At 37.1% G+C, this 10,452-nt stretch overlaps 3 non-coding genes and 2 pseudogenes across 3 annotated transcripts; all 5 read left to right on the forward strand.

Moving 5' to 3' along the window:
• Window positions 1–13: 13 nt before the first annotated feature.
• Window positions 14–132, forward strand: LOC113086559 (5S ribosomal RNA). Its single transcript, XR_003284919.1, has one exon. It is a non-coding gene; the product is annotated as a 5S ribosomal RNA (ribosomal RNA).
• Window positions 133–7,798: 7,666 nt separating this feature from the next.
• LOC113086577 (5S ribosomal RNA) lies at window positions 7,799–7,917 on the forward strand. Its single transcript, XR_003284927.1, has one exon. It is a non-coding gene; the product is annotated as a 5S ribosomal RNA (ribosomal RNA).
• Window positions 7,918–9,178: 1,261 nt separating this feature from the next.
• LOC113086571 (uncharacterized) lies at window positions 9,179–9,296 on the forward strand (annotated as a pseudogene).
• A 236-nt stretch (window positions 9,297–9,532) lies between these two features.
• Window positions 9,533–9,651, forward strand: LOC113086576 (uncharacterized; annotated as a pseudogene).
• Window positions 9,652–10,020: 369 nt separating this feature from the next.
• On the forward strand, window positions 10,021–10,138 carry LOC113086558 (5S ribosomal RNA). The gene has a single exon (XR_003284918.1). It is a non-coding gene; the product is annotated as a 5S ribosomal RNA (ribosomal RNA).
• The last annotated feature ends 314 nt before the right edge of the window (window positions 10,139–10,452 follow it).

The raw sequence follows: 10,452 nt of genomic DNA on the forward strand, positions 1-10,452 counted from the left end.
TGCAGCAGTCTTCGCTTACGGCCATACCAACCTGGCTATGCCCGATTTCGTCTGATCTCGGAAGCTAAGCAGGTTTAGGTCTGGTTAGTACTTGGATGGGAGACCGCCTGGGAATACCAGGTGCTGTAAGCTTTTTGGACATTTTTCACTAAGTATGTAATAATTTTGCCAAAAAATAGAGTCAGTGCCCGATCTCTGAATATTAGCAGGTTTGGGCCTGGTTAGTACATGGATGGGAGACTGCCTGGGAATACCAGGTGCTTTAATCTTTTTGGAAAATTTCACGAATTATATAATAATCTTTCATTAAAAACAAAAAAAAGTGTCAATGCCCGATCTCTGAATATTAGCAGGTTTGGGCCTGGTTAGTACATGGATGGGAGACTGCCTGGGAATACCAGGTGCTTTAATCTTTTTGGAAAATTTCACGAATTATATAATAACCTTTCATTAAAAAAAAAAAAGAGTCAATGCCCGAACTCTGAATATTAGCAGGTTTGGGCCTGGTTAGTACATGGATGGGAGACTGCCTGGGAATACCAGGTGCTTTAATCTTTTTGGAAAATTTCACGAATTATATAATAATCTTTCATTAAAAAAAAAAAAAAGAGTCAATGCCCGAACTCTGAATATTAGCAGGTTTGGGCCTGGTTAGTACATGGATGGGAGACTGCCTGGGAATACCAGGTGCTGTAAGCTTTTTGGACATTTTCCACTTAGTATATAATAATTTTGCCAAATAATAGAGTCAATGCCCGATCTCTGAATCTTAGCAGGTTTAGGTCTGGTTAGTTCTTTGATGAGAGACTGCCTAGGAATACCAGGTGCTTTAAGCTTTTGTGTTTTCTTTCCTACTTATATAATGTACTGGTGATTAGATTGGCTGGTCTTTAAATAGCCCTCTCTTTGCAGCAGTCTTCGCTTACGGCCATACCAACCTGAGGGCGCTAGAGAGCTACAGGAAGTGTTGGCTGCAGTTGGGAGAGGAAGGCTCTCCTCCATTTTGATTTTTCTGTTAGTGTTTGTTTTGTGAGTTGTTTTTTGGACTTTTAGTTTATTTTTTGTGTGTTTTTCAGTTTTAAACCACCTAACAGCAGCATTTTGCTGGCTGGAGGGTGGTTAATTTTTTATTTTTTTGTGTTTTTGTGCAATGGATGGATTATTGGCAAACGACACTGGACTGGCTGGAGAGAGACGCATGGCAAACGACACCGGACTGGCTGGAGAGACACGCATGGCAAACGACACTGGACTGGCTGGAGAGAAACGCTTGGCAAACGACACCGGACTGGCTGGAGAGAGACGCATGGCAAACAACACTGGACTGGCTGGAGAGCGACGCATGGCAAACAACACTGGACTGGCTGGAGAGAGACGCATGGCAAACGACACTGGACTGGAGTATCGACAACGAGCAGGACATGGTAAAAATCAAGATGCAAGATATACAATTGGTGAAAGGAAATACTTAAAGGAGGCGACTGTGATTGTGAATGTGGAGAATGTAAGTGAAGTGAGAGCTGTGGATATTATTAAAGCGGTGACGGACAAATGTGGATATGGTAAAATCTTAGCACTGAGGCCAAGACAAGGAAAGGAATATGAACTGACAATGGAAAAAGAAGAAACGTGTGATGAACTGACTGAGGGATTGTTAATTAAAGGAGTGAACTGTGAGATAAAGAAACTGCAAAACAGAGATTATGTTGTCTCTTTCATGCATCTGCCCGTCTACCTTGCTGATGAAGAGATTTTAAATAAACTGGAGGTTTGGGGGGTTTCCCCAATTTCAAAAATAAAGCGGCGTGTTTATCCGGGCACCAGCATCGAGGATGGGACAAGATATGTAAAGGCGCGGTTTCCGAAGGAGGTGGCCTCCCTACCGTACAGCACAAAAATAGAAACGGCAGAGGGTCCACAATACTTTCGGGTGATGCACAGCCATCAGGTGAAGACTTGTCGGCTGTGCATGAGCCCAGATCATGTGGTGAAGGACTGCCCGGAGTTTAAGTGCCATAAATGCGAGGAAAGAGGCCACTTCGCGAGAAACTGCAATGCTGTGACGTGCCCGGAGTGCAATTTGGTTTTAAATAAGTGTGAGTGTTGGATGCAGGGTGAGGAGGAGGAGCAGCAGCAGGTGGGCGGGCAGGTGCATGAAAGAGACAACGAGCAGCGAGACGTTGGAGAAAGGGTATGTGGTAAAGGACTGGAATTAAATAAGGATATAGAACAACAGAAAGAGTGTACCGAACCAATCATACAAACACAACAGGATGGGGGAATTTGGACACAGATGGATTTGACAGACAGCTTGCAAAATGCTTTGGATAATGTGGAACTGGTTGATGAAAGGAATAAAGTACTGAGTGATGCACAACAGGAGGGAATTTTATGTACACCGATGGATGTGACGGACAGTGTGCAAAAGGAGATGGACGGGATAGAAATTAATGATGCTACAAAAGAGTGTGAACAAGGAAAAGAAAACGAGGAGACGCAGGGGAAATCATCAAAAAGAAGAAGATCTGTAAAGGTAATACCTAATCTTGATACTGCAAGAAAAAGAATGCTTAAAGAAGATGGGATTGAGTGTGCAAATAAGTATGAGCTGCTAAAAGGTTTGGAGGAGATGGACTGAGTTTATGGGTTTTATGCATGTTTTTATATGTTTTATGCTTTTAAGAATTGTTACTTTTAATGCTAGAGGGCTTTCAAATGTAGGAAAATTTGAAAAGGTGAAAGAAATGTGTAAAAGAGAGGATGTGATTTTATTACAAGAAACTAACTGGAGGGAAGAGTACATGACTGAAATAAGAAAAAGGTGGAGTGGAGAGATTTTTTATAACAATGGTGATGGGAGGCTGGGAAGAGGTGTTGCGATCTTAATAAAAGAAAACTGTGGGGTATCATGTAAAACAATATATAATGACATAGATGGGAAATGTATTGCGGTTGAAATGGAGTATGAGGAGAAAAAAGTTATTGTAGTTAATATTCATGCACCGACTGTAGAAAATGAAAAGAAGGAATATTTTAATGTATTAAGAGATTTTTTAAAAAAGCATAAAGAAGTTATTATGATGGGTGATTTTAATACAGTTTTCAGTAAATTAGAAATTGGTGAGGGAATGGTTTTTAAAAATGATAAAGGAAGAAAAGAACTGAAATTATTAATGGAAGAAAATAATATGATTGATGTATGGAGAGAAAGAAATGAAGAAAAGAAAGAATATTCAAGGAGGCAATTAGTAGGGAATTTTATGTGTAAGACAAGGATTGATTTTATTTTGTGTACAAGGAACATTGAAGGTTTTATTGGTAACATGGAATATGTAGAATCAAGCTTAAGTGACCATAAACCACTTTTTATACAAGTAGACTGGAGTTCAGTGAAAAGAGGGCCGGGTGTATGGGTTTTAAATGTAGAGGTTTTGAAGAATGAGGAGTATGTGTTAAGTATTAAAGAAATTATTGAAAAAGAAAAGGAGAATGAAATGTACAGTGAAGATAAAAGGATATGGTGGGAAAATGTTAAATATTTAGTAAAAAAATTCACAATAAAATATTGCAAATTAATACAGATGTGTAAGAGGAAGAAGGAGAGAGAAATAAGAGAAAAATTGGAAAAGGAATTAAATGACAATGGGAAAGATATACAAAAAATAAAAGAATTGGAGGGATTATTGAAAGACATGGAAGAGAAAAAATATGAAGGTGCAAGACTAAGGAGTAAAGCTAAATATACGGTGGAGGGTGAAAAATGTACAAAGTTTTTCTTTGATCTAGAAAAAATAAGAGGGAAAGCTGGAATGATTAAAGAAATAAGAGGGAAAAATGGTGTAGTGGTGGAAACAAATGAGGAAATATTAAAAGAAGTAAAAGCATATTATGAAAATCTGTTTAGTACTGAGGGGTTGAAAGAAGAAGAGAAATTGGAGTTACTAAATCAAATAAAAACAACAGTAGGAGAAGTAGACAAAAAAGACTGTGATGAAGAGATAAGAGAAGAAGAGATAAAAAGAGCAATAAGTGAATTAAACAAAAATAAAAGTCCAGGTATAGATGGTTTGGGGAGTGAATTTTATATAGTTTTTAAAGATTTTTTAACCAGTATTTTAAAAGAAGTATATGAAGACATTTTTAAAAAAGAGGAAATGAATCAGAGAATGGGGATGGGATTAATAAAGTTGATATATAAAAGAAAAGGAGATAAAGTAGACCTAAAAAATTATAGACCAATTACAATGCTGAATACAGATTTGAAAATTTTAACAAAAGTTTTAGCCAATAGATTGAAAGAGGTAATGCCAACCATAATTAAAACAAATCAAGTGTATGGAGTAAAAGGGAAAGATATAGCGGATACAACTTTAAGTATAATAGATAGAATAAGATATATGAAAGAAAAAAGCAAAAAAGGATATGTTATTAGTTTGGATTTTGAAAAGGCCTTTGATAGAGTGGAGCATGATTATTTATTTGGAATTTTAAGAAGGTACGGGTTTGGGGATAATTTTGTCAAGTGGATTACAATTTTATACAGGGGAGCAATAACAAGAATACAGTGTAACGGTTTTTTAACAGAATGTTTTAAAATTACTAGGTCAATAAGACAAGGATGTCCATTATCGGCGCTTTTATATTCTTTAGTTGCAGAACCATTGGGATTAGTTGTTAAAATAGATGAAGACATAAGAGGGATAAACATTGAAGGAAGTGGGGGAAATGAAAAAATATTTCAATATGCAGATGATACAACAATAATAGTTAAGGATATAGAGAGTGTTAATAAAGTAATGGAAGTAGTACAGATGTTTTGTAGGGGATCAGGAGGCAAGTTAAATGAAGAAAAAACAACATATGTGAGATTTGGAGGAGTAAATGTTTTAACTGATTATTTTCATTTTAAAGAAACAAAAGAAATAAGGATTTTAGGTGTTCTAATGGGAAAAGATGAAAGGAATGTTAAAGAAAAAATGTGGGAAGAAATAGTAGGAGGAATTGAAAGAAGGTTAAATTTTTGGAAATTGAGGACTTTAAGTTTAAAAGGGAAGGTTTTAATTTTAAATGTGTTAATGGTGTCAAAGTTGTGGTATGTTTTATATGTGACTGCTATGCCAGTGTGGGTGGAGAAAAGGTTGAAAAAATGTTTTTTAGATTTTTTATGGAATGGTAAACCATCAAGAATTGCATACAGTACATTAATAGGAGAAGTAGGGAAAGGAGGGATGGGATTAATTGATGTTGAACAGAGAAAAAATAGCTTAAGAGTTAAAATAGTAAAAAAATATCTAGATGATGGTCACAAAGCAGCATGGAAAAAGACAATGGAATATTTTTTAAACAAATGTGGGGATTTTAACATGGGGGATGGGATTTTATGGATGAAAGCTAAGAATTGGATGACAGAAAGATTACCAGAGTTTTATAGAGAAATGTTTAGTGCCTGGGGAAAATTTTTAGACAAAGTTGAGTATGATCCACATGGGAGAGAAAACATTTTAAATCAACCTCTCTTTTTAAACAAAAACATTTTAAAACAAGACAAAGAATTGTTTTTAAAGAAATGGATGGATGTGGGGATAACAAGAGTGAGAGATGTTTTGTATGAATTTAAAGAAGGGTTTTTACCGACACAATTTATTGTAGATGCAATGGAGGAGGCAAAAGAGGATTACAGTGAACAAGAAATAAAAAATAAATATGAAATCATTAAAAATGCAATACCTAAAGAGTGGATAAAAAGAATAGAAAGTATGGAAGGAGAGCCAAAAGAGAAATGTATTCATGTGAAGTTTGGGGAAAAAATGTATGATTTTAAGGAATGTACTGTGAAAATGATTTATTGTGCTTTTAGAGATGATGTTTTTAAAGAGCCGATTGTAAATGGATACTGGGTGCAGAAATTCAAAGATTTAAAAAAAGAGTGTATATGGAGAAACATGACGGGGAAATGTGTGGAAACCAAATTGGAATGTTTGGAGTATTTTATAAGGCATAAAGTGGTTTTTACTGATGTAATTTTAAATAAAATAGGAATGGAAGAAAATGCTCTGTGTAAAGTGTGCCAGGAAGAGGAAGAGGGGATTTTACATATGTTTTTACATTGTAGAGACCTAGAGGACTTTTTAAGGAAATGTAAATGTTTAATCAAAGATGTGACTGAGGAGTGGGATGAAAATATAATGGAATGGAATAGAGTTGTCATGTTTGGTTGGGAAAAAAAGTGTAAAAACAAAAGTTTCATTAATCTGTGTGTAATGCTAATGAAAAGTGCAATATGGGACAGAAGAACTGTGGCTAAAAAGGAAAAAATTGTGTTGGATGTTTGGAGTGTGTTTAAAAGAAAAACAGAATTATATATCGAAAGACTGTATGTTTACTTTAAAGGTGTAAATATGTTAGACTCTTTTTATGATGTTTTTACCCCAAAGGTCTGTTGTGTTTTAAAAGATTTAATGTGGAAGTTGCCAGAATGTGGAAGAGTTTTTTAAATTATCTATGTAAAGGAAAGAGGTGTAATGTAGAGATGTGTAAAGACGATGCTCTGTATTTTCTATTGATTGTGCTTAATCTATTGTATTTTATTGATTGAAATTTCTTAATAAAAAAAAAAAAAAAAAAAAAAAAAAAAAAGGCTGTGCCCGATCTCGTGTGATCTCGGAAGCTAAGCAGGTTTGGGCTAGGTTAGTACTTGGATGGGAGACCGCCATGGGAATACCAGGTGCTGTAAGCTTTTTGGACATTTTTCACTTAGTATATAATAATTTTGCCAAAAAATAGAGTCAATGCCCGATCTCTGAATATTAGCAGGTTTGGGCCTGGTTAGTACATGGGTGGGAGACTGCCTCTGGAATACCAGGTGCTTTAATCTTTTTGGAAAATTTCACGAATTATATAATAATCTTCCATAACAAAACAAAAAAAAAAGAGTCAATGGCCCGATCTCTGAATCTTAGCAGGTTTAGGTCTGGTTAGTACTTGGATGGGAGACCACCTGGGAATACCAGGTGCTGTAAGCTTTTTGGACATTTTTCACTTAGTATATAATAATTTTACTAAGTAATAGAGTCAATGCCCGATCTCTGAATATTAGCAGGTTTAGGTTTGGTTAGTACTTGGATGGGAGACCGCCTGGGAATACCAGGTGCTGTAAGCTTTTTGGACATTTTTCACTAAGTATATAATAATTTTGCCAAAAAATAGAGTCAGTGCCCGATCTCTGAATATTAGCAGGTTTGGGCCTGGTTAGTACATGGATGGGAGACTGCCTGGGAATACCAGGTGCTTTAATCTTTTTGGAAAATTTCAAGAATTATATAATAATCTTTCATTAAAAACAAAAAAAAGTGTCAATGCCCGATCTCTGAATATTAGCAGGTTTGGGCCTGGTTAGTACATGGATGGGAGACTGCCTGGGAATACCAGGTGCTGTAAGCTTTTTGGACATTTTCCACTTAGTATATAATAATTTTGCCAAATAAAAGAGTCAATGCCCGAACTCTGAATATTAGCAGGTTTGGGCCTGGTTAGTACATGGATGGGAGACTGCCTGGGAATACCAGGTGCTGTAAGCTTTTTGGACATTTTCCACTTAGTATATAATAATTTTGCCAAATAATAAAGTCAATGCCCGATCTCTGAATCTTAGCAGGTTTAGGTCTGGTTAGTTCTTTGATGAGACACTGCCTAGGAATACCAGGTGCTTTAAGCTTTTGTGTTTTCTTTCCTACTTATATAATGTACTGGTGATTAGATTGGCTGGTCTTTAAATAGCCCTCTCTTTGCAGCAGTCTTCGCTTACGGCCATACCAACCTGGCTGTGCCCGATCTCGTGTGATCTCGGAAGCTAAGCAGGTTTGGGCTAGGTTAGTACTTGGATGGGAGACCGCATGGGAATACCAGGTGCTGTAAGCTTTTTGGACATTTTCACTTAGTATATAATAATTTTGCCAAAAAATAGAGTCAATGCCCGATCTCTGAATATTAGCAGGTTTGGGCCTGGTTAGTACATGGGTGGGAGACTGCCTCTGGAATACCAGGTGCTTTAATCTTTTTGGAAAATTTCACGAATTATATAATAATCTTCCATAACAAAACAAAAAAAAAAGAGTCAATGGCCCTATCTCTGAATCTTAGCAGTTTAGGTCTGGTTAGTACTTGGATGGGAGACCACCTGGGAATACCAGGTGCTGTAAGCTTTTTGGACATTTTTCACTTAGTATATAATAATTTTACTAAGTAATAGAGTCAATGCCCGATCTCTGAATATTAGGCAGGTTTAGGTTTGGTTAGTACTTGGATGGGAGACCGCCTGGGAATACCAGGTGCTGTAAGCTTTTTGGACATTTTTCACTAAGTATATAATAATTTTGCCAAAAAATAGAGTCAGTGCCTGATCTCTGAATATTAGCAGGTTCGGGCCTGGTTAGTACATGGATGGGAGACTGCCTGGGAATACCAGGTGCTTTAATCTTTTTGGAAAATTTCAAGAATTATATAATAATCTTTCATTAAAAACAAAAAAAAGTGTCAATGCCCGATCTCTGAATATTAGCAGGTTTGGGCCTGGTTAGTACATGGATGGGAGACTGCCTGGGAATACCAGGTGCTTTAATCTTTTTGGAAAATTTCACGAATTCTATAATAATCTTTCATTAAAAAAAAAAAAAAGAGTCAATGCCCGATCTCTGAATATTAGCAGGTTTGGGCCCTGGTTAGTACATGGATGGGAGACTGCCTGGGAATACCAGGTGCTGTAAGCTTTTTGGACATTTTTCACTTAGTATATAATAATTTTGCCAAATAATAGAGTCAATGCCCGATCTCTGAATCTTAGCAGGTTTAGGTCTGGTTAGTTCTTTGATGAGAGACTGCCTAGGAATACCAGGTGCTTTAAGCTTTTGGGTTTTCTTTCCTACTTATATAATGTACTGGCGATTAGATTGGCTGGTCTTTAAATAGCCCTCTCTTTGCAGCAGCCTAATAATTTTGCCAAAAATAGAGTCAATGCCCGATCTCTGAATATTAGCAGGTTTGGGCCTGGTTAGTACATGGGTGGGAGACTGCCTGGGAATACCAGGTGCTTTAAGCTTTTGGGTTTTCTTCCTACTTATATAATGTACTGGTGATTACATTGGTCGGTCTTTAAATTAGCCCTCTCTTTGCAGCAGTCTTGGCTTACGGTCATACCAACCTGGCTATGCCCCATCTCGTCTGATCTCGGAAGCTAAGCAGGTTTGGCCTGGTTAGTACTTGGATGGGAGACCGCCTCGGAATAACAGGTGCTGTAAGCTTTTTGGACATTTTTCACTTAGTATATAATAATTTTTGCCAAATAATAGAGTCAATGCCCGATCTCTGAATCTTAGCAGGTTTAGGTCTGGTTAGTACTTTAATGAGAGACTGCCTAGGAATACCAGGTGCTTTAAGCTTTTGGGTTTTCTTTCCTACTTATATAATGTACTGGCGATTAGATTGGCTGGTCTTTAAAATAGCCCTCTCTTTGCAGCAGCCTAATAATTTTGCCAAAAAATACGGCCATACCAACCTGGCTATGCCCTATTTCGTCTGATCTCGGAAGCTAAGCAGGTTTGGGCCTTGGTTAGTACTTGGATGGGAGACGCCTGGGAATACCAGGTGCTTTAAGCTTTTTGCGACATTTTTCACTTAATATATAATAATTTTGCCAAAAAACAGAGTCAACTGCCCGATCTCCTGAATATTAGCAGGTTTTGGGCCTGGTTAGTACATGGATGGGAGACTGCCTGGGAATACCAGGTGCTTTAATCTTTTTGGAAAATTTCACGAATTATATAATAATCTTTCATTAAAAACAAAAAAAAAGAGTCAATGCCCGATCTCTGAATCTTAGCAGGTTAGGTCTGGTTAGTACTTTGATGAGAAGACTGCCTAGAATACCAGGTGCTTTAATCTTTTGGGTTTTCTTTCCTACTTATATAATGTACTGGCAATTAGATTGGCTGGTCTTTAAATAGCCCTCTCTTTGCAGCAGTCTTCGCTTACGGCATACCAACCTGGCTATGCCCGATCTCGTCTGATCTCGGAAGCTAAGCAGGTTTGGGCCTGGTTAGTACTTGGATGGGAGACCGCCTGGGAATACCAGGTGCTGTAAGCTTTTTGGACATTTTTCACTTAGTATATAATAATTTTGCCAAAAAATAGAGTCAATGCCCGATCTCTGAATATTAGCAGGTTTGGGCCTGGTTAGTACATGGATGGGAGACTGCCTGGGAATACCAGGTGCTTTAATCTTTTTGGAAAATTTCACGAATTATATTAATAATCTTCAACAAAAAAAAAAAAAAGAGTCAATGGCCCGATCTCTGAATCTTAGCAGGTTTAGGTCTGGTTAGTAGTTGGATGGGAGACTGCCTGGGAATACCAGGTGCTTTAAGCTTTTTGGACATTTTTCACTTAGTATAATGTAAT

The sequence above is a fragment of the Carassius auratus genome, unplaced genomic scaffold, assembly GCF_003368295.1.
Source record: "Carassius auratus strain Wakin unplaced genomic scaffold, ASM336829v1 scaf_tig00043359, whole genome shotgun sequence".
Taxonomy (NCBI): domain Eukaryota; kingdom Metazoa; phylum Chordata; class Actinopteri; order Cypriniformes; family Cyprinidae; genus Carassius; species Carassius auratus.